Source organism: Entelurus aequoreus, linkage group LG12 (genome assembly GCF_033978785.1).
Source record: "Entelurus aequoreus isolate RoL-2023_Sb linkage group LG12, RoL_Eaeq_v1.1, whole genome shotgun sequence".
In the NCBI taxonomy this organism is placed as follows: domain Eukaryota; kingdom Metazoa; phylum Chordata; class Actinopteri; order Syngnathiformes; family Syngnathidae; genus Entelurus; species Entelurus aequoreus.
In genome coordinates this window covers 16,170,245-16,194,844 of record NC_084742.1, presented here as the reverse complement: position 1 = coordinate 16,194,844, position 24,600 = coordinate 16,170,245, and the positions used below count along the sequence as shown (strand labels likewise).

The window sequence follows — 24,600 nt, the reverse complement described above, 5'->3', positions numbered from 1 at the left end:
TTTAAGTGCAGCTTTCAGCGAAGAATTTATTTACTCTTAAGTCAACTCTTAGCAGACTTCTTAGGATTAATTCTAAGAAGCTTGATAAGTACGGCCCCAGATCAATGCATACGTCAGTACACAAATGATTGAGGAGAATCCGACTGGTGTGCTTGCTGGCAAATTTCACTCCAAAATACAGCTTGAAAGAACTTAAGATAAAACGTTTAGCAAGTTTTGTGCAAATAAATGACATTCATTCAAGTAAAACATAAAACTAATGTTTCTGGATGACATTCTGAACAATAAAATTGCATTTGTGTACAAATACTGGGGTCTATTCTTAAGCTAATTTCAATCATGTAGCCTGTGATTAATCATGACTAATCCAAATTCCACAATGTGATTAATCTGATTGAAAATAATATTAATTTGATAATAATCATTAATATTCATCAATCATCATTACATAAACATCACGTATGATATAATTTAGGGTCTAAACAATTTTAGTCTTTATTATTCCCCATTTCTTATTATTAATATTATTAGACTTTTGGCCGCCACGCCACCCTAAAACAAACAAATTGACTTCTCAAGCAACAAGCAATAGAAAATGGATGGATGGATGGCATTTGGGTGAAACTATCTTTTCAAAAAGCACATGTAAAAACCTTATTTGAAGTTTTTGACTTTTTATAGCGTGGATGAACATATTTTAATGATGTGAGTGTAAATAGGTTGCATCTTGCATGTTTACACTCCCATCATTATACCTGGCGTTCTACACATGTTCCGGTCTTCCCAGGTGAAAACCAGGACATACAGTAGATGATGCACTCCATCACCAGAAACCACAATATGTACATGTTTATGTCTTTGTTTCATCGATGATGTTTTTCATCAAGCGTTCCAACAGTGGTGTCTTTTGGCCTTTTTAGGGGGGCTAAAGACTTCCTAAAACATTCTTAAAACCACTATAAATAATTTGGTTTTACTTTAAAATGACAAAAACTAATTTTTATATAAAATCGCCAAAATATACGTTTTAATAATCATTTGACCTGTTATTATTCACTTAAATATGAATATACATAAGTCAAGTTTTCATAGTGTAAGGTAAAGATTAACATAATTATGTAGAATTATCATCAGTAGATAGACAAGTTGCCTGTTTTTACTGTGAGAAACAGAAATTAATCTTTGACCTGGCTTCATCACAAACTACAACATATTCACACACAGCAACCGGTATAAAATAACATAACAATAAATAATGATTATATTAATGTTATTATTATTGCATGTACTGCAGAGGTGTCCAAACTTTTTTTTTTTTTTTTACCAAGGACCGCATATTGAAAATTTAAGACACACATTATATATTTGTAAAATTTTTTTTTAAAAATAAGCCACTATATATGTGTCAGATTTGTGTTATAGGTGGCAAAGTATATATATATATATATATATATATATATATATATATATATATATATATATATATATATATATATATATATATATATATATATATATATATATATATATATATATATATATATATATATACATACATACACACAAATACATATAAATAAAAGAGCAAAAAATACTAATGTAATGAGAACAACCTGGAATTGTGACACTAATAACTATATATGCAGTACAGGCCAAAGGTCTGGACACACCTTCTCATTCAATGTGTTTTCTTTATTTTCATGACTATTTAGATTGTAGATTGTCACTGAAGGCATCACAACTATGAATGAACACATGTGGAGTTATGTACTTTACAAAAAAAAGGTAAAATAACTGAAAACATGTTTTATATTCTAGTTTCTTCAAAATAGCCACCCTTTGCTCTGATTACTTCTTTGCACACTCTTGGCATTCTCTCAATGAGCTTCAAGCACACCTGTGACGTGAAAACCATTTCAGGTGACTACCTCTTGAAGCTCATCGAGAGAATGCCAAGAGTGTGCGAAAAAGTAATCAGAGCAAAAGGTGGCTATTTTGAAGACATTAGAATACAGAACATGTTTTCAGTTATTTCACCTTTTTTTTGTTAATTACATAACTCCACATGTGTTCATTCATAGTTGTGATGCCTTCAGTGACAATCTGCAATGTAAATAGTCATGAAAATAAAGAAAACACATTGAATGAGAAGGTGTGTTCAGACCTTTGGCCTGTACTGCATATATGTATGTAGTTCCAGATTTTTCTCATTACATTAGTGTTTTTTGCTATTTTTTTGTCATATTTTTACCATTTTTTTTGGTTTTCATTTTTTTTTGGACAATATGAGGCTGGCCGTAAATAGCCCCTGAACCGCACTTTGGACACCCCTGATCTACTGGGGGTTAAGCCCACCCTGTATTTAATAACTAGCGACGCCTCTATTTTGAACATTAATCAAGGGTCTTTGAACGCATCACAGTTACGTGCTATGAGATGCAAAAGTGAAACTTAATCGTAACTTTGTCTGACGTTGCCAAAAATAGATGTATCACATTTTTTACCGTTCTTTTATGACATCATCATGGTTCCAAAAATGTTGGCGTTGTGTGTGAATGCATAAATGTGAGCTTTGATGCCGTTATGACGTCTTTGTTGAGTGAACCGTGGGTGTGTCCCATGCCGCGTTTGCTGCTACCAGGAGGAATACAGTATTTTGCATTTTTGCAAGGGGGTGTTGGTTCTGTCACATATTCATCATTTGATTCATACAATCTCATTGTTGAAATGTGACTTATAACTGGCAGATTTAAATGAAAGAAAAAGAAACAGGAAAAAAAGTTTGAATGTTCTTAAAGGCCTACTGAAATGATTTTTTTTTTATTTAAACGGGGATAGCAGATCTATTCTATGTGTCATACTTGATCATTTCGCGATATTGCCATATTTTTGCTGAAAGGATTTAGTATAGAACAACGACGATAAAGATTGCAACTTTTGGTATCTGATAAAAAAAAGGCTTGCCCCTACCGGAAGTAGCGTGACGTAGTCAGTTGAACATACACGCAAAGTTCCCTATTGTTTACAATGATGGCCGCATGAAGTGAGAGAGATTCGGACCGAGAAAGCGACAATTTCCCCATTAATTTGAGCGAGGATGAAAGATTTGTGGATGAGTAAAGTGCAAGTGAAGGACTAGTGGGGAGTTGAAGCTATTCAGATAGGGAAGATGCTGTGAGAGCCGGGGGTGACCTGATATTCAGCTGGGAATGACTACAACAGTAAATAAACACAAGACATATATATACTCTATTAGCCACAACACAACCAGGCTTATATTTAACATGCCACAAATTAATCCTGCATAAAAACACCTACGTGTTTGTTATGCTAGCTCCTCTGCTAGCTCCTAGCTCCATAGAACACGCCAATACAATTCAAACACCTGATCAACACATACAATCACTCAGCCCAAAAGACCGTTCACCTAACCCAAGGTTCATAAAGCTTATATATTTTTAAAAAGTTACGTACGTGACGCGCACATACGGTCAAGCTATCAAATGTTTAGCAGCCAAGGCTGCATACTCACGGTACCTGGTATTCAGCTGGGAATGACTAAAACAGTAAATAAACACAAGACATATATATACTCTATTAGCCACAACACAACCAGGCTTATATTTAATATGCCACAAATTAATCCTGCATAAAAACACCTGCGTGTTTGTTACGCTAGCTCCTAGCTCCTCTGCTAGCTCCTAGCTCCATAGAACACGCCAATACAATTCAAACACCTGATCAACACACACAATCACTCAGCCCAAAAGACCGTTCACCTAACCCAAGGTTCATAAAGCTTATATATTTTTAAAAAGTTACGTACATACGCAAAAAAAAGTTGCGCACATACGGTCAAGCGATCAAATGTTTAGAAGCCAAAGCTGCATACTCACAGTAGCACGTCTGCGTCTTTGTCATCCAAATCAAAGTAATCCTGGTAAGAGTCTGTGTTGTCCCAGTTCTCTACAGGCGTCTGTGTATCGAAGTCAAAAGTCCTCCTGGTTAGAGTCTCTGTTATCCGAGTTCTTCCATCTTGACTGCATCTTCCGGGAATGTAAACAAAGAAGCGCCGGCTGTGTACTGTTGTTGCTGACTACGTTCGAAAAATACGTCCATTTCGCACCGACAACTTTCTTCTTTGCTTGCTCAGCTTCTTTCTCCATAATGCAATGAACATGATTGCAACAGATTCACGAACACAGATGTCCAGAATACTGTGGAATTATGAAATGAAAACAGAGCTTTTTCGTATTGGCTTCAATGTGGAAGGCATACCCGTGTTCGCCGGGCTACGTCACGCGCATACGTCATCCTCAGAGGCGTTTCGAACCGGAAGTTTAGCGGCAAATTTAAAATGTCACTTTATAAGTTAACCCGGCCGTATTGGCATGTGTTATAATGTTAAGATTTCATCATTGATATATAAACTATCAGACTGCGTGGTCGGTAGTAGTGGGTTTCAGTAGGCCTTTAAATATCAAAATAGAGCAACCGTTACTACTTGTGTTATAGTTTGAACCTAATCAAACATGTCAACATGACTTCCAATCACAAGAATAACAAGTAATCACTTTTTGCAAACGTGTCACGGCGAGTTATATGCAAATCCCCTCCTACAGAGCCACTTCTGCCACAAGTAGATTGCAGTCCTGTGGAAAGCACTGAATGTGTGTATGTGTGATATAACATCATCCAGTGTGTCCTCCAAAAAGCAAGGAGTGAACAATAGCAGTTAGTCTTAATCTAGCTCTTATTGTGCGCTGTGTAATTGCACAAAGCAGCGCCACAGAGTGCATTTTCCAACCTTTTGACGCATGCTGCAGTTTTCTCAGCTTCTCAAAGAAGCAGCAATTACGTTTGTCCTTGGAGAGAAGAAGCTCGTACGGAATACGTGCGGAGACGCGGCGGCCTTTCAAAGCCACTGTAGATTGTGACGTGCGGTGTTGATGATGTTCTATACACACACTCATTCTGCTTGGTGTTTGTTTCTCCCCCCACGCTATTGCAGGTGTGTTTTGTAATCACGCAGGAAGATCACGTTCATCTGTGTGTCATCTCCCTCAGTGCTCACGACGAGATCATGATGACTGGTCTGCAAACAGGGAGGCAGCAGGTAGGAAAGATACACACACCCACACACACACAAACATACACACACACACACACACACACACACATTGCGTGTTGGGCGACTGCCAGGCCTGCTGGGACCGACCGGTCTCTAAGTAAACAGATGTGCTTGGAGTGCGACTGTGGCGATGAATGTACGCTCGCAGAGTCAAAATGTGAGAAGGAAAGTGAGAAAAGGAGAGAGGATGTGATAAAACAAACGCACACGTGGGACTTGGTGACCTCACACCACGTCTGCAATGGGTCAACTTTGTTTGTTCCATACATGTCGGAGGCGGAATTGTTCACCAAATGTACTTGCAGGGTTGCGAACAGCACCACCAAATCATATATCATATTTATTTTATTGTTTTTTTCCTGCTTTTGATGGGCTAGCAGGTGGATTTTAGGGTCGTGCAAAATAGACACTATACAATATAAACGATTAAATTTGGCCGACGATAGAGATTATATAGCGTCCTTGCTAGCGAGCCAGCGGCTAACGTCCCTCCACAGTGTGAAGCTGCGTCTAAGTCACGAATCCATGCCTCCATGACGGGAAATAAAGTATGTTTATTTCAAGTAACATTATCACTGGAAGACAAGAGACAACTAAGCATGCTACAATACACAACGTAGGGCAGAGTTGGGCAAATATTTGGACTCCTGGGCCACATTGAGAGAAGAAAAAAACGGGTCTGGGGGGCCAATTTGTATGGGTGTATATTATATATACACATTTTAGCTGTAAAAATCTGCTGTACAGTGTGTTTGGGTCCCTTTTTTTTCCCAGGAACACTAATACCAAAAGTCACAATGTGAGATAGAGTTCTAAAAACGTTACGACGGACCACATCTAAAAAACGGAATGGAATTTTACAGTTTTTTTTTTTTTTTTTTACTGAATGGGACTCCCAAAATTTACATTCAAATAAAGAAAGAGGGATTTATAATATTAACTATGAACACTAAAACACTGAATATTAACAACATATGAACGTCGCTCCTCTTTTACTTCTCGGACCAAGCAAAACATAACAAAAATGGAAAAAACAGCAAAATATGAATGCAAAGTGCAATAAACACGTATAATATGATATATTATCACGTAAAAATCTGCTTCCGCATTTGTTTCTGACACACGGGTTTCGGGCTGGCTGCTCTGAAAACCAACCCCGCCCACTCTGCTTTGTTCCTTGTCTGAGCTGCTGTGTTGAGATGACCGTAATAACTCGTATAACACCCAAAAGTGCAGATTTCAACCATTGAATGACTTTTTATAGTCCAAGACTTACGGTAATTTACAAACAGAACTGCACATCATAATGGAAACTACAGTTTTGATGTTAAAGGTCTAAAAAAATTATGCAGAATTCGGCGGGCCGGATTGGAAATCTTAACGGGCCGCATGTGGATAAAAGAAGCCATGCTAACCGTTAAGCTAGAGCTCTTGAATGTAAACAGGGGTAGGGCTCAACAACCATTTTTTATTTATTTTTGTTATTATTTACCACTTCAGGAAATAAGTCTCTGGACAAAAAACAAATTATTTAAATCCGAGCCAATAGTATTTTTGGCTTATGTTTACTTACTTTGCACTATTGACTTAATTTGACCACCCCTTGCCCGAAAAGACAGGTAGAAAAAATAAATCAATCCTGATTTCACTCAACAGAACCGCAACATTTACTAAAATATCACCAGCTTTTAAAATAATTTTGTTCATGAATACATCTCCTTCACTACAGTGCTGGCGATCTGGGAAACTGCCTGTGTTTTAGCTCAATAGTAGTACACTGGTCTCTCACGCAGGGGATGTGGGTTCGAGCTCCGTTCGGAGGTAAGAAAAACCAACGCAGCCGAGAAAGAGGGGGACAGCACAATCGCTAGACCAAGTTGAGCCGTTTGCGACTGACAGCTATTAACACAAATCCTTGCATTCCGCCGTCAAATTCGGGGGGCCCTGGGCTGCAGCCCAGGTAAGCCCGTGCATTAAGGCAGCCTTGGGTAGAGCGGCCGGCCAGAACCTTGAGGGTTCCTGATTAAAATTGCAGCCTCTGCCATCCTAGTCACTGCCGTTGTGTCCTTGGGCAAGACATTTCACTCACCTTGCTCCTAGTGCCACCCACACCAGTTGTAAATGTTGCTTAAATGTAGATATTGGCTTTCTCAATGTAAAATTCTTTAAGTCACTGTAGGAAAAGTTCTATATAATGTATTTGTAATTGTATAAAGTGTAGTTAGAAACATGTTACAACAGAAAGTTGTAACTTTTATTGTCGCCTGGTCACTATTTGGCTTTTAAGTGGCAGCTTTTTAGCGGGTTGTTTGTGTTAGCTGGCCATGCTAACGTTAGCTCTTGCTAACAGAGGAGTGATCAGTCAACTGGGCGGTGCGGCGCTGCCAAATGCTAATGCTAACGTTTGTGTTTACACATTTTAGTTGCATCACAGGGCTTCATAACGTCACTTACCGACTGTCACCCGAAGAAAAGAAAAAAACACCGGATAAAATGTATTCCATTTTACACAGATTTTAAAGTGTTTTATGTGCACAACCAGCCAAATTCACATTAGCTCGCTAACATCTGCTCACCTGTACTATTTACTGTTGTATCATCTTCTTAATATTTATATAATATCCTGACAAGTCACATTTTGCGTAATGTTTTCATGTTGCCAGACATTTGATATCAATGTTAATAAATATAAACGAGCCTGTGTCAACATTAGGGGTATATATACACAGTGGGACACTTTTAATTAAAGCAATACAAGCTACAGGATGAAGTAACAAGATAGAACAGTGTCGGTTAAATAAAAGACACAATGAAATTAAATTTAAAAAATAAAAAATAAACTACTAAAGAGTAGTAGAGTTTGCGTAATAGTAATCTATTTAGCTTGTTGTGTGTTTGTATGAGCCAACATGACCAGGAAGTGATGTCATCAAGCAGGCAACACAAGAACCAAGATCTTAATGTGCTTATCTTATTACTCAGGGGCGGTATAGCTTGGTTGGTAGAGCAGCCGTGCCAGCAACTTGAGGGTTGCAGGTTCGATCCCCGCTTCTGCCATCCTAGTCACTGCCGTTGTGTCCTTGGGCAAGACACTTTACCCACCTGCTCCCAGTGCCACCCACACTGGTTTAAATGTAACTTAGATATTGGGTTTCACAATGTAAAGCGCTTTGAGTCACTTGAGAAAAAGCGCTATATAAATGTAATTCACTTCACTTCACTTCACTTACACGATGCCGGAAGGTTGTCTTTCCAAGATGGGGGGGAATGTCAGGAAGCTTTCTGCAGGTAAGGAAATTATTTAATGTCTATAAATCAAACTGGATACAAAAATAAACAAGACAAGCGTGCTTATAGCATGGGAAGCTAACGGAATAGCTAACAAGAAAGCTTAGCATAACTAGAAAACAAATGGTAAAGCTTAGATCAAGAATACTTAGACGTAACGTGTTGCATGGAAGCAAACAAAAGCACCAGACCGAGTGATGCGAGGGGACGGAATAAATAGCTCTCTGATTAGCGCCCGAGAGCAGGTGAGCGTCCCGGACACCAATCAGAGGCAGCTGAGACAAATGAATAACCATGGCAACCAAAAAGACACAAAACAGGGGTGCTGAAACAGAACATAAACAACAAGTGAATCAAAACGTAAACAAACTATGATCCGGGCAATGGATCATCACAGAAAGTAACCAAATATTAACAGTAAATTAGCAAGTAGATAATAGGAAAAACTAGACATTTCTGCATACATTTTGATGGGCCTGCTATCTGTGTCCTGAACCTCTGGCACAGGGTCGGTTAAGCCGACATACTTTAAAGATGGTGCCGAGTTTACAAATCTATAGTTTTTAGGTTTAAACATACACTATTGGCTAAAAAGCTAGCAAAAACGTTAGCATGCTAACGCTAGCATGTTAGCATACTTCCAGTATGTTGCCAAGTATCAAAATTCATAATTTTTAGATTTAAAAGTAAAAAATGAGTAAAAAAGCTAGCATAAAACATTAGCATTCTAATATAAGAGAAGCTAGCAAAAAAAATTAGCATGCTAACATTATCGCAAGTATGCTAATGGGCATCTAGCTAAAAGTAAACATTGGACAGAAACATCTTTTAGCCAGGGATAAAATAGACAAGTGTGTGAACAAAATGAGATATTAGGCATCAAACTACGTGAAAGTATAGATGAGCAACAAGAGGAGGTAATCTCGCTGCATTCTGCTGTTTCATGAAAAAAAAAAAAAAAGTGAATGGGAAAAGTGGTGTACCAATTCAATGGGCCCAGGTGTATCTATTCAATAGGTGGTTCCAAAAATGAAGTGCCGCTGTAGCCACCATTGTGACCTTCTTGACCTTGTGCTACGCAGCAGGCCCATAATAATAATAATATCCATCCATCCATCCATTTTCTACCGCTTGTCCCTTTTTGGGGTTGCGGGGGGTGCTGGAGCCTATCTCAGCTGCATTCGGGCGGAAGGCGGGGTACACCCAGGACAAGTCGCCACCTCATCGCAGGGCCAACACAGATAGACAGACAACATTCACACTCACATTCACACACTAGGGACCATTTTTAGTGTTGCCAATCAACCTATCCCCAGGTGCATGTTTTTGGAGGTGGGAGGAAGCCGGAGTACCCGGAGGAAACCCACGCAGTCACAGGGAGAACATGCAAACTCCACACAGAAAGATCCCGAGCCCGGGATTGAACTCAGGACTACTCAGGACCTTCGTATCGTGAGGCACATGCACTAACCCCTGTTCCACCGTGCTGCCTTCGAGACACAACATGCAGATGAATATTGCGCTGCGGGCGTGAGAATATGAGATGAATATTGATGAAAAATGACAAAATATCTCACCTGAGTTTGTACTGGTGCCCCCACACTTTCCCGCGCCTGTGGTAATAGTTTTGAGAAAAACTTGAAATGACACAATATTTAATCCTATTCCGAGCCTTTGTAACCCGTTTTAAATACTTTCTATTATCATTCATATGCTAAATAATATATCGTAGTTGCAAAATGCTGCAATAGATATCACAGTTTTGTTGGCTTCAAACTGACCTACTGAATGTAATCAAATGTAGTATTCTTTAAGTAACTCCAACCCTTAATATCATTATTTCTGCAGTGTTTCAATACATTCTGCACACCGTGCTTGTTCTCTTGAGAACCCCCAAACAATTAAATGGTGCGAAAAAGAGATTTTCCTGACCTTTATAACCTCACCAAGTGTGTTTATTAGCATCTAGATGAAGTTCAAATGATCTCAGCTACGAATGGTTTAAAGGTATTTCTGACAAATATGTCACCAACTGGGAATAATTTAATTTTATCCTTTGATTTAATTTATTTCCTCTCAAACACATAATGTTTATTGGCAGTAGGAGTTCATATGTCCTCCGGGAACACTTTAAAATGTGTTTTATGGTCTATTTCAAGTGTCAACACCAAGGCACAGGGGCCACATTTGACCCCCCCCACACACACACACACACACACACATCATTTTAGGTGACCAGCGGAAGCCTTGAGTTAATGTGCATTATTAAAGTACGTCATCTTTTTACTAAATATATTCCTTCTTTCCATTTGGACAGAACAAATGCATGTTCCGCATGAAATTGTATATCTTTTCAACTTTAATATTATCTTATCATGCAACATATATTTTAGATAATATATTTGTATAAATAAATTCATACTGTATTACTTTTTGCAAAAATATAAATATAATACATAAATCAATCAAAAATTAATACTTTGGCTGCTTTTCACCTTGACCTGTGATTTCAAAGGAAGTTATCCAATTTGTATGTGAAAAAAAAAATTCTAATAGGCAGTTATGTAATAATATCTTGAGGTGATTATATATTTATAGTGATACTGTACATATTTACTGTTACAAACGGCCCCCTGAAGGCATAACTGTGATGTGGCCCTCAATTAAAACATGTTTGACACCCCTGGTCTCTATTTCTTTTGTCAGAGTTAGACATTTCTAGAAAAAAAACCTTGTTCTGTAAAACAAATTATTCTGCAGACGTTCTCAGGAGAATGAATGGGCTTCTGTTTTTTCAACATCATATTCAATTTAAATGCACATATGTTTTAGAAATAAAATCAGTTTATTTTATTTTGTAATAATAAACAATCAGTTTCTTTGTCGCTGATGTCACTTGTTATATATTTTCATCATCGTGATGTTTACATTTTTAAAATCTATTTCTGTATTTAAAAAAATTTACAAATCATGATGATGAAACATTTTGACTGAGTAAAATGATGTCTTCATCATTGGTTTAATTGTTGTAAAATGAAAATATGGCTTTGTATTCGCCAACATTGAAAGTCAATTGCTGTATTTTGTCACAACGTGGTCGCAATTTACCGCGTGCATTGTTCTCCCAAGATGCAGACGGAAACTCCGGAGGCAAGGTGCTGGTAAGGACATTTTTTTTTTTTCATAAATCATACAGAATACCAAACAAACAAAACAAACGTGCCGATAGAACGGGAAGAAAAGCTAAGGAAAAGGCTAGTGCGAAAGCTTAGCATATACACAGGTCAAATCAAAATGGGTAACACGCGTAAATTGTTGCATTGCAAACAAGACAGCCAGACTGAGTGTGGCGAAAAACGGGAATAAGTAGCTCTCTAATTAGTGCCCGGCTGCAGGTGAGCATCCCGAACACTAATCAGAGGCAGGTGACACTAATCTGCACCCATGGCAACTAAAACACAAACCCATGGGTGCTCAAACCAGAACTCAGGGAGTCAAACTAAAATAACACATGACCCGGGCAACAGATCATGACATATTTGTGAGAATAGGGGGCAGATATCATACATTTTTAACTTCTTTCTGCTCCTTTTTTTATTCATAATTTACTTTAATGGCATGTTGATTGTTGTTTTTTTTTCTTCTTTTGTTTGATTTTTATGAATTAACTAAATAAATGAACTGAAGTTAACTGAACTTCAGGGTACATGAAGACACAAACTGGTACCTGTTAACTATCCAGATTTCCCATACTTTGCCTGTCTTTACCGTGGTCCTCCCGTTTAAAGGGGCCGTTTGCAAGGGTTACGCGACAGTTTAAAGGGCGCTAATTTGAAAAAACTTTATATCACACCCCTCTTTCTGCTCCAAACGGGTAACTAGGCCCTCTAGAAATGTGTGGTAAAGATGTCTCTAAGACATCGTGACAAGCAGACCAGTCAGTAAGCCTACAACCAGCTTTATACTCTTCAGCTTCTACACACACAGGCAAAAGCGAGAAGCAGCATTAGTCCCAGGCGACTCATGTTAGCTTTGTGCACAAATGTACCGATTCTTACTCAAGTAAATGTAAAAAAAATAATAATAATAATAATTATACAGAAAATACATGTATAACACAGTTTGTTAGACAAACATCCATCCATTCATCCATTTTCTACCGTGATATCCATCCATCCATCCATCTTCCTCCGCTTATCTGAGGTCGGGTCGCGGGGGCAGCAGCCTAAGCAGGGAAGCCGAGACTTTCTTCTCCCCAGCCACTTCGTCCAGCTCTTCCCGGGGGATCCCGAGGCCTTCCCAGGCCAGCCGGGAGACATAGTCTTCCCAACGTGTCCTGGGTCTTCCCCGTGGCCTCCTAACGGTTGGACGTGCCCTAAACACCTCCCTAGGAAGGCGTTCGGATGGCATCCTGACCAGATGCCCGAACCACCTCATCTGGCTCCTCTCGATGTGGAGGAGCAGCGGCTTTACTTTGAGCTCCCCCCGGATGGCAGAGCTTCTCACCCTATCTCTAAGGGAGAGCCCCGCCACCCGGCAGAGGAAACTCATTTCGGTCTTGTCCTTTCGGTCATAACCCACAGCTGATGACCATAGGTGAGGATGGGAACGTAGATCGACCGGTAAATTGAGAGCTTTGCCTACCGGCTCAGCTCCTTCTTCACCACAACGGATCGATACAGCGTCCGCATTACTGAAGACACCGCACCGATCTGCCTGTTGATCTCACGATCCACTCTTCCCTCACTCGTGAACAAGACTCCGAGGTACTTGAACTCCTCCACTTGGGGCAGGGTCCCCTCCCAAACCCGGAGATGGCATTCCACCCTTTTCCGGGCGAGAACCATGGACTCAGACTTGGAGGTGCTGATTCTCATCCCAGTCACTTCACATTCGGCTGCGAACCGGTCCAGTGAGAGCTGAAGATCCTGGCCCTCACTGGAAACGTGTCCGACTTACTGCTGGCAATGCGAACCAAGCACTGACACTGATCGTACAGGGAGCGGACCGCCACAATCAGACAGTCCGATACCCCATACTCTCTGAGCACTCCCCACAGGACTTCCCGAGGGACACGGTCGAATGCCTTCTCCAAGTCCACAAAGCACATGTAGACTGGTTGGGCAAACTCCCATGCACCCTCAAGGACCCTGCCGAGAGTATAGAGCTGGTCCACAGTTCCACGACCAGGACGAAAACCACACTGTTCCTCCTGAATCCGAGGTTCGATTATCCGGCGTAGCCTCATCTCCAGTACACCTGAATATACCTTACCGGGAAGGCTGAGGAGTGTGATCCCACAATAGTTGGAACACACCTTCCGGTTCCCCTTCTTAAAGAGAGGACCCACCACCCCGGTCTGCCAAATAAGTGATATCTAATTATTTATTTTCCTTACCGCATTTTTCGGACTATAGGGCGCACCGGATTATAAGGCGCAATAAAAGGGTCATATCATGATTTTTTTTTTCACATCTGAAACATTTCCTTGTGGTCTACATAACATGTAATGCTGGTTATTTTGTCAAAATGCGGAGGATGAATGCACCACAACGAGAGGATAGAGAACATGAAGGAGCTCATTGACTATGGCTGATGCGTAGACATTTTCAGGACTTATGCAGATCCCAAATACACATCAGCAGGTACCAATAGGTAAGAAAAGTTGGTTTTGCATAATATTGCAAAACAAAACGCCTAAAAGGTGCCCTTTTTGGGGTCCTTATACACACACCATAATAATACCCATATGTTGAAATACAGTATGTCTGACTACAGTATACATAATGCTTGGCCTGCTATCAAGCGATGCTGCTTTGTAGCTTACCAAAGTCGTACTAAAATATTTTAACAGATTTTGAGCGCCGTGTGTAATGTTCTATATTCTCAATGAAACATCAACGTTTCAGTGTTGCTTGCTTTCATGTACTTGCTAGCATCATTTATTGAACAGGCTTCAGCCTACAGTCCACACATATTTCTTATGTGTGATTGCCATCTACTGCTCACACCTATTATTACATCATCTGCCAAATAAAATGGCGGGTAAGCACAATCAGAATTAATACGTATATTAGGAGCTCCAGGTTGGAAAGCGCACTCTTGACTTTTGGGATATTTTTTTTTTTTATAATGACGGACTCTGTCTCACCTGCCTACCCTGAACGCACAACCCTGATTAGCTGTCATTGCATAACGACAGCATGACTGCAAATTGTTAGTCAGTTCTCTAGTCTGCGTGTAATGTATGTAAGTGTATCAGTGGAGGCTCCTCCATAGAGGTGGAGGAGGCCTGGCCTCCCCAATAATTTGAGAGAAGAGAGAGATTTAAAAAAAACAATAAATATATTTATTTTATTTATTTATTTTAACAAAAAACATATTTTTTATTTTTTATATTCATATTATTTTAGTTTTGTTCATAAATCTAAATGTTCCCATGGCTAAAACCCAATATTGCAATTGTAAAGCAACAGGCCAGATTTCCCTATCAGTTTGTATTAAGGGAGGCCAGGCCTCCCCTAGGAAATTAGCTTCTCATAGAAGTCAATGTAATGCATGCTTTTTCATGCCAATATGTGATTGGCCAGATCACTGAAAATGGGTGGGCAACGGAGGCCTGGCCTCACCATGCATTGTGTCCAGGGCTGAAAGATTGACATTTTGTTCGTCCAATCACATGCTACTGGTTCATTTGGAATCAATCCTTTCCTTTCCTAATCAACACAGAAGCCATTTTGAGAATTCGCCAGCCACTTCAGTCAAACAAACACTCGCCATAGTAGCTACGAGTGTCCTATCAACTTGTGCTTTTCAGGAAATTTAGAGAACACCCCTGGCTATCATCCGTGAAGTTTATAGCTCATATAGCCAAATACTTTTGCTTAAAACGACCTCGGAAATCGGCGAGATTCTGGCGCAATGGACCCGGCACATCACAGCAAAAGACGCAGACAAGGTAACGAGGACCCAAGAGAAGTTTACAAGCGACTTTACGACTCCATCCATGTAAGCGTTAAAAATCAGATTGAGCAGAGGTTTCAAAATCTTGAATGTATGAGGTTTATGGAGCTTCTAGATTTTGACCTATATGACTCCTACAAAAAAGAGTTTCCACAGGCAGCATTCACAAGTCTGAAAGATAACTATGGTCATTTATTCGATATGGTAAAACTGAAGTCAGAACTGCAGGTGTTTTACAATAACAAGGACCTCCAGGGCAGCGCTAGGTTGTGTGATTCACTGTGCGCAATGAAAACCAATGAACTGAGCGAAGCAATGCCTGAACTGTACAGACTAATGTGTCTCGTTGCCTCTATCGGGGCTACGTCTGCCGGGGTGGAGAGAAGTTTCTCTTGTCTGAAAAGACTGAAAACGTATGCAAGGAACACAATCGGACAAGATCGACTGAGGAGCTTGGCTATCATCGCACTTGAAAGAAGGATTCTAAAATCTCTTAGAGAGAATCCACAGTGGTATGAAAAGACCATAGACATCTTTGCAGCACAAACAAACAGGAGAATGGACTTTACTTTTAAGTAGGCCTAAATTATTTTTCTAGGCCTAGGCTATATTTCATTTTCTTTTGTACTTTTTTTTAAATTGTTGAAGGGAAACAAAAAGCAGAGACAAGACCGTTTTTGCAATCAACGTTACAGTTTTTTTTAAATCTGGGGATGGATGGCTGAGTTGGACACGTTCTGGATCCACACGACCTGTGAGTATTCTCACTACTTTGCTCTCAAGAAATTGCAGTACAATCTGAATTACTTTTTGGATGAACTGGGTGTCTACCAGTGTTACACCACTAGTTCTCAGTAGTAATAACACTCCATTTCATGTCTCTCAGTAGATGAAGCCAGCTGCAACCCGTAGAGTGGAGTCGTGGAGAGAGCCCCTCGCCCCTCAGCTAAACCAGAGGTGGGTTGAAATCTCTACCAGTGTTACACCACTAGTTCTCAGTAGTAATAACACAAAATTTCATGTCCTGTATTTCTCAGTAAATGAAGCCAGCACCAACCTGTGGAGTGGAGTCCAGGAGAGAGCATGCCGCCCCTCAGCTAAACCAGATGTGAGTTGAACTAATTAGATGTCTCTACCAGTGTTACACCACTAGTTCTCAGTAGTAATAACACTCCATTTCATGTCTCTCAGTAGATGAAGCCAGCTGCAACCCGTAGAGTGGAGTTGTGGAGAGAGCCCCTCGCCCCTCAGCTAAACCAGAGGTGGGTTGAAATCTCTACCAGTGTTATACCACTAGTTCTCAGTAGTAATAGCAGTGTTACACCACTAGTTCTCAGATAAGAGAACAGGGAACATTCCATCGCGAGTGAAGTGAGCAAGCGGAAAAAAATGGCCTCCTCAATTCTGGAAGTCACCAGCCTCCACTGAAGTGTATATAATGTAATCATCTTACTCGGCCGGAACGACAATTTTTACTCAATATATGTGGGAAAAATAGACGTGTGTGATCAATCTGTTTATCTAAATCACTTAAGGTAATAACTCAGCCTGTAGTGTTGGTTTGAAAAATAAAATTTTGCACCACTTACTTTGAGCAGCTTTAAAAAGTTCCCAGCAAATTTCCGGTTTTTAATTTTAATTTTTTTATTTTTTATATAACTTTAAACTTTCGTCAAAAATCCCAACCGGTTCAGCAGGTGACAATGTTGAGGGTAACCACGCTTGGGCCACGGCAATCTACAAGTGGGCGATTGTGTCCTTCTGCAACTCGCTTTCGTTCTTTTATGCATGACGACATGATTATAGTACATCACATTACAACTGCTTGGATTTACATGACGTCACGTCCGGCTCGTTAAATATGCGTGGTGGTCAAGACAGCGTCTACTCTCAATGGGTACAACGCACCAGATAGCTTTTCTCGAAGAAACATGCCCTATGCTTGCATTGTTTTCGGCTGTACGAACCGTTCAAATCGCAAAAAGGATAAACGTTTCTTCAGAGTTCCTCAAATCAACAAAGGTTCTCCGAAAGACGACGAGAATAGTGGCACGTACTCCAATCCAAGGGAGTCGAAGAACGCACCAGTGATCACTAAGTTAAAGGTTTGTTTGAAAAAAATGTATTATACTGTACTCGTTTAGTATTTCCCATTGAAGTATTATCTTGATATTGTTTTAACAAACAGAAACCAAAAGGTCAGGGTCAATAAACTTTGTCAGGAAATGTGCATCTAAGTCTCCTGTCTTGTTTATTTTAGACCATGGATGTCAAACGTACAACCCAAGGGCTTTATCAGTCCCGCAAATAAGTTTTATCCGGCCTGCGGAATGATTTTGCTGGTATAAAAATGTACTTTAATTTTTTGAATGAAAGAAACAGCTGTTCTACATGTGTCCACTAGATGTCTCAATAGCAATTATTTGTATCTTTGTAGATGATGCTACATATGTACAAAATAAACCACATGTTAGTACATCAGTCGAGGAAAATGAGCAAACTACATGAATAACATGCTGCAATTTGATTTTGATATTTTTTTTTATCTTGATAGATTGTAAATTAACACCAATGAGTTGACTGATGAACATTATCACATAATTTATTCAGAAACTATAAAAAATGACAAGGTACAAGGTTATCGTGCCGTGATTTTACCAGTCCGGCCCACTTGGGAGTAGATTTTTCTCCATTTAGCCCCCGATCTAAAATGAGTTTAACCCCCCTGTTTTAGATACAAATGTTGTGGAGTACATGTGAGAACAGTACAAATGTTGTCAAACCTGCTCAGTGGCCTTGTGGTTAGAGTATCTGCCCTGAGATCGGTAGGTCGTGAGCAGAGGTGGGTAGAGTAACCAGAAATTGTACTCAAGTAAGAGTATTGTTACTTTAGAGATTTATTACTCAAGTAAAAGTAAGGAGTAGTCACCCAAATATTTACTTGTGTAAAAGTAAAAATTATGTTGTGAAAAAACTACTCAAGTACTGAGTAACTGATGAGTAACCTGTTCGTTTAATGATGACGGCAACAAATAATACACAAAAACATAAAAATAGCAATGAGCAAATTCAGAGCCAGGAATATCTCTTAAACAACTAAAACAATAATATATATTAAATAATAATACATTAAAATAAAAAAAAATTAAGGCAAATTGAGCCACAATAACTTAACAGCACCATAGGCTCAGTAGGCATTCATTGATTGATTGAAACTTGTATTAGTAGATTGCACAGTACAGTACATATTCCGTACAATTGACCACTAAATTGTAACACCCCAATAAGTTTTTCAACGTTAATCAATTACTTAATAAATGACCAAGTCGAGGTGATCTACCTCATATATACATACACACACATATCATATACAGTATATATAAATACATATATATATATATATATATATATATATATATATATATATATATATATATATATATATATATATATATATATATATATATATATATATATATATATATATATATATATATATATATATATATATATATATATATATATATATATATATATATATATATAACTGCTGTGTACCCGTCCCGCCAAGAACCCACACACAAGCTGGATTGGATGATGTGTTTCTTTACTGGTAGCTGCAATGAGTGATCAGAACGCACATACACACAATATGTGGTTAGCACCTCTGCTGGTGTCGATGTCATTAGCAGAGTACAGGAAGCCTGCCCAAGTACATAACATTTTCATATTTTCACAATTACATGAAATGCAATTACAGCTGTAACTTAATACAATGGTTTTTAACAGTATACTTTTTTCCGTGTGATCGTATAGTGGTTTTAACTTGCTTTTATCTTTACTGGTATTACAATTAATTCAATACAACATATTTTTAACTTGTATTTATTTAATTGTATTTATAACTTTTTAACGTATATATACTGTATATATATAATTATATATATATACAGTATATATATATACATACATTTATATATTCAGTATATAATTTATATTTATTTATTTTGCCGTTTTTGTTCACATGTTAAAGGTGTTTTAATGAATATACATGCATGTTTAACATATAGATTCCTTTCTTTCATGAAGACAAGAATATAAGTTGGTGTATTACCTGATTCTGATGACTTGCATTGATTGGAATCAGACAGCAGTGCTGATAACGTCCACGATTTCAAATGGAGGGGAAAAAAAGTTCCTCCTTGCTGTCTAATACCACATGAAAGTGGTTGGTTTTTGGCATCTTATTTGTCCAGCTTCCATATTCGTTTTTATACACTTTACAAGAAATACATTGGCGGCAAACTCCGTAGCTTGCTAGCTTGTTTGCGCTGGCTTTCGGAAACTCTTATTTTGTTAGCGCAGGCCCGATGGAGCAGCACTTTTATTGTGAAGACAGGATCTGTGCAGTCAGTCTTTAGTCTTTTGAGAGAGGTACGGTTGAAATAAAAAAAAGTGTCTTTTTTCCTTCACACTTTTGATTGATTGATTGAAACTTTTATTAGTAGATTGCACAGTACAGTACATATTCCGTACAATTGACCACTAAATAGTAACACCCGAATACGTTTTTCAACTTGTTTAAGTCGGGGGCCACGTGTGACGGTCATGTGACCGCCTGGCTCTGTTTGATTGGTCCAACGTCACCAGTGACTGCATCTGATTGGTGAAATGGAGTCAAACGTCACCAGTGACTGCATCTGATTGGTGAAACGGAGTCAAACGTCACCAGTGACTGCATCTGATTGGTGAAACGGAGTCAAACGTCACCAGTGACTGCATCTGATTGGTGAAACGGAGTCAAACGTCACCAGTGACTGCATCTGATTGGTGAAACGGAGTCAAACGTCACCAGTGACTGCATCTGATTGGTGAAACGGAGTCAAACGTCACCAGTGACTGCATCTGATTGGTGAAACGGAGTCAAACGTCACCAGTGACTGCATCTGATTGGTGAAACGGAGTCAAACGTCACCAGTGACTGCATCTGATTGGTGAAACGGAGTCAAACGTCACCAGTGACTGCATGTGATTGGATGAAACGCAGGCATGCGTAGATCCTACTTTGAAGGTCTGTCTGACAGACCAAAACAAACAAAGCGTGCATTAACAGATCGATAAAAATCAGTAGCGAGTAGCGAGCTGAATGTAGATAAATGGAGCGGAGTAAAAGTAGCGTTTCTTCTCTATAAATATACTCAAGTAAAAGTAAAAGTATGTTGCATTAAAACTACTCTTAGAAGTACAATTTATCCCAAAAGTTACTCAAGTAGATGTAACGGAGTAAATGTAGCGCGTTACTACCCACCTCTGCTCGGCAGATCTTTTTTTGATTAAGTATAGGGATCTATTCCATTGCATAGTTTGATTGTTGGCTTGGATCTGCTTTTTTGAAGGAAGATCTAGGCCCCTTGTATACTCAGAGTTTGTGCGCTGCTTGCTGCACAACATCCATCTTGGCTTATTTCACTTCCAGTAAGAATGGACGTGACGGAATACAGGCAATATGGTCTGCACCCAGTCCTTCCCAGGTCCGAATAAGTCTGTATAGCTGGCCGATCAGTCGCCAAAATGTGCCTATAAAATGTACTGTGTTTTTACAATGCATTGATATTGTAAATGGAAAAAATGGTGTCATTTTTATTTTTGCAGTAAAATTCAGGCTGCCAGTTTTGTTCAGTAAAGTCTACTGACTCTTTTTGCAGTGCAGAAATCAGCAGTTTTGTGGAGTCAAAAAGCTTAGTTTAGTACAGTTTTGTTTAGTACAGTTTTGTGGAGTCAAAAAGCTTAGTTTAGTACAGTGTTGGAGACAAGGGCGACACAGCTGATTCTATGGTCAGGACTACTTCCTCTCAACGGGTTTCTGCTTCCTGTGGTGTTTCCATGGCGCGGCATACATAAGGGGACAAGCTCCTCTCCTGAGAGAAGCCATAAATAATTGATTGGCAAGTAGCTTAATCAGCCCGAGGCCGCCTGGCAATTCCACAGCTAATTCCACAGCTGGCTATAAATAACTCATTACGCTAATTACGGTACACGAGCACAAACACGGTCAAGCATGACCGCTGTGGGTTCCGACTCGCCGGAGAGTAGCTTCTTGCATCCCACTAATCCGAAAGGAGCTTGTGTGCGTGGAGTTATGTTGGGCCATGAACGATGAACACCTGCTTCTGTTTGCAGAAGATAACACAGACTGGGAAGGTGCATCCTCCAAAACACTTAAAGATCAGGACTCCCTGAGCTTGACAGGCTCACACGTCCCAGCTCTCATTTTGTGATGGGAACGTCTTGTGGACAAGAAGAACGGTCAAGTAGAAGATGGAGAGGCACTTAAGAGACTCAGGAGAGGTCTCTCACCTCTGGGCAAAGCAATAAAGAACTTACTGACTGTCAATGGTGCTTCGGTGTCTACGTTGAGACTATGTCAATGTTGAGACTTCCTGCCAGTGACAGGAAGTGCTGATAATGCACAGAAAACACAACCGCAAAAGGGCACAGTGAAATTGTTTTTAGACGTTAGGGGGGAGTTGACTCATAGTTTGGGCCAAAGTGATAAATTCCTTTTTAATGTTCTTTTGTTGTAGGGCTGCAGCTATCAATTACTTTAGTAATCGAGTAATGTATCGATTAATTTGTTTGATTAATCAAAATAGTAAAAAAACAAACACTTTTCTAGCCTCAATGCGTATTTTAGGGAAAATAGTATAAATACATGTTTCTGGTGACCTTCATCCCTTTTTCTTATAACACACATTCTCAACATTGAAATTGCACATTAAACAAGATAACCTCAACAAATAAGTATATGAAAAAATGTAGGTTACAACTAAGCTAAAAAACAACACCAAAAAATAAACACATCCACACCACTGGCAATAAAGTATAATAATGCATCAGAACACATTCATTGACATTCAAATATGTCCTTGGAAAATAATAAAGACGTACAACATAGAATAAGGCTAATGCCAAAAGCTGCTTTAGAAGTGCATATACTGCATGGGCTTTAACATATGAACAATGCTAACAACATCAATAATTAGAACAACCCCGTGAGTGAGCGAGTGTTTTTAAGATAACCAAAAGTTACTGTTCTAGTGCAAAAACAAATTCTGAGCTCAGACTTTCCCATGGCGTTAGCTGCCAAAATATACTTGTGCCTTGTTTCTGGTTGTTAACTCTGTAAACATGCAGGTTTCTTTCTGGTGACGTGCTGCCTCATCCATGTGGGATTATTGTAAAAATGCCAGCTGCGTTTGACAGGACAAACGTTTCACTACATTGTCTTTTTCAGATTGAAATGATCACAAAACTTTTGATGGCTTCTGTCGTTTTCTTTGGGTCCTTTGCTCTCTTCACCCCTCATCTTTGTTTTTCTTTGAGATATATTGTGCCATTGGCACTCTGCCACCACACACACACACACACACACACACACACACACACACACGCACACACACACACACACACACACACACACACACACACAGGTCACAGCATCATCAGCATGACCTGCAGCACCTGACAGCCCCCCTCTCATGTGCAGAAACAGTGTCTGTAACCTAATAATTTAAATGCAATCCACATTTCTTAAATGTGTATTAATTATACTCATTAAACCAATCAACAAAGCAAAAAAACAAAACAATAATAAACTGATGTTTATTTCAAATGTTCAATAATCAAATTCTTCGATTTTTACAATTTTGCTGTCAGTGGAATCGTCACTATTCACCCAAAATAACACACTATAGCGCATATTCTTTGCATGGTTACAGCGTAGGACTGATAAAACTATTCAAATATTTCTAAAATGCATACAACCTTGTAAACATTTTTGGCCGTGCGGATAAGTCACGTGAGTACAGGGAGAGGACGCACTTTGCACCTGAAAGATGGCTTTACCATGAATTGATTAACGTGGACCCCGACTTAAACAAGTTGAAAAACTTATTCGGGTGTTACCATTTAGTGGTCAATTGTACGGAATATGTACTGTACTATGCAATCTACTAATAAAAGTTTCAATCAATCAATCAATTGGAATCATCCCCAAGAAACAACCGGGAAAAACGTGGGCAAGATTAAAAAAAAAGTTCCAAACAGATAGAGGCTTTCCCCCGCTTGCATTGAACGCCTCACAGAAGGCAGCAGGCAGGATACTCGAGGTCGGCACACTGCCAAGTGTCTACTTAAGTCCACTATAGTCAGCACTTTGTATAGTACATTCAAACTGACTCCAACCCATACAGTAGAGAAACATAGCTACATAATCTCAGACAGTAATTTCCATTTCTGGAATGATTATGAGGAGTATTCTACCAAATTGGTGCGGTTTGTGTGAATGTAAAATAAAAATATTATTTGCTGCCTGTACCTTCTTCCTAAAATGAAACTTTACTATTAAATATAATCATTGAAATCTTTCAGAAATGTATTTTTTTTTTTTTTTTTACATATTTGAGTTACTACTACCAACTATAACTTAAAGAGGTCATACTAGAATTGTTTTCTACATTTAAAACACTTCCTTGTGGTCTACATCTACATAACACCTAAAAGGTGGTTCTTTCGTCAAAATGTTTCATAATTTATGTATTACACCCCATTTTTGAGCCGTTTCTGACTCTGTCTCTTTAGGATGCGCCGTTTTGTGGACGGTCTTATTTACATGCCTCCACTTCGACAGAGTCTTCTCTCCGTCATCTTTGTTTTAGATTTTAGCACTTCCATATTGAGTCTACTGACAGTTATAAGCTAGAACTATACGCTACTTTGGAAGAGAAATGGCAACAGCGAAGGATGCATGTGCATGTACAAGCCAGTCTGCTCCACAAGGGGATAGAGAAAAAGAAGGCGCTTATTGGCTTCAGCGTCGGACTATGATGGCAGACTCACGTAAAGCTCTTCGGGTGAATTTCTACCATATATGGAGATGTTCGCTGATGTCACCATTTGGAAAAATGTCACAAATTGGGCAAATTCCAAACGGCTAGTTTGGATGAAGTATGAAGGAAGGCAAGATTTTTAACAACTAACTCAACCAAGCCAAATTTTCAGGACTTATGCAAATCCCAAATATACAAAAACATCCACTATCCATCCATCCATCTAGTTTCTACCACTTGTTCGTTTTGGGGGGCCGGGGGCGCTGGAGCCTATCCCAGATGCACCCGGGTGGAAGGCAGGGTACACCCTTCATTGCAAGGCCAACACAG

The 24,600-nt window shown here is 39.3% G+C and overlaps 2 long non-coding RNA genes across 2 annotated transcripts in view; one reads left to right on the top strand and one right to left on the bottom strand.

Moving 5' to 3' along the window:
• Window positions 1-24,600, bottom strand: part of LOC133661591 (uncharacterized) — a 78,738-nt gene that overhangs the window by 21,387 nt on the left and 32,751 nt on the right. Inside the window, exon 2 of the long non-coding RNA XR_009827964.1 lies at window positions 8,362-8,413. This is a non-coding gene — a long non-coding RNA (uncharacterized LOC133661591). The remainder of the gene's footprint in view (window positions 1-8,361; window positions 8,414-24,600) is intronic.
• Window positions 15,349-16,646, top strand: LOC133662708 (uncharacterized). Its single transcript, XR_009828140.1, has 4 exons — window positions 15,349-16,136; window positions 16,269-16,339; window positions 16,420-16,490; window positions 16,574-16,646. It is a non-coding gene; the product is annotated as an uncharacterized LOC133662708 (long non-coding RNA).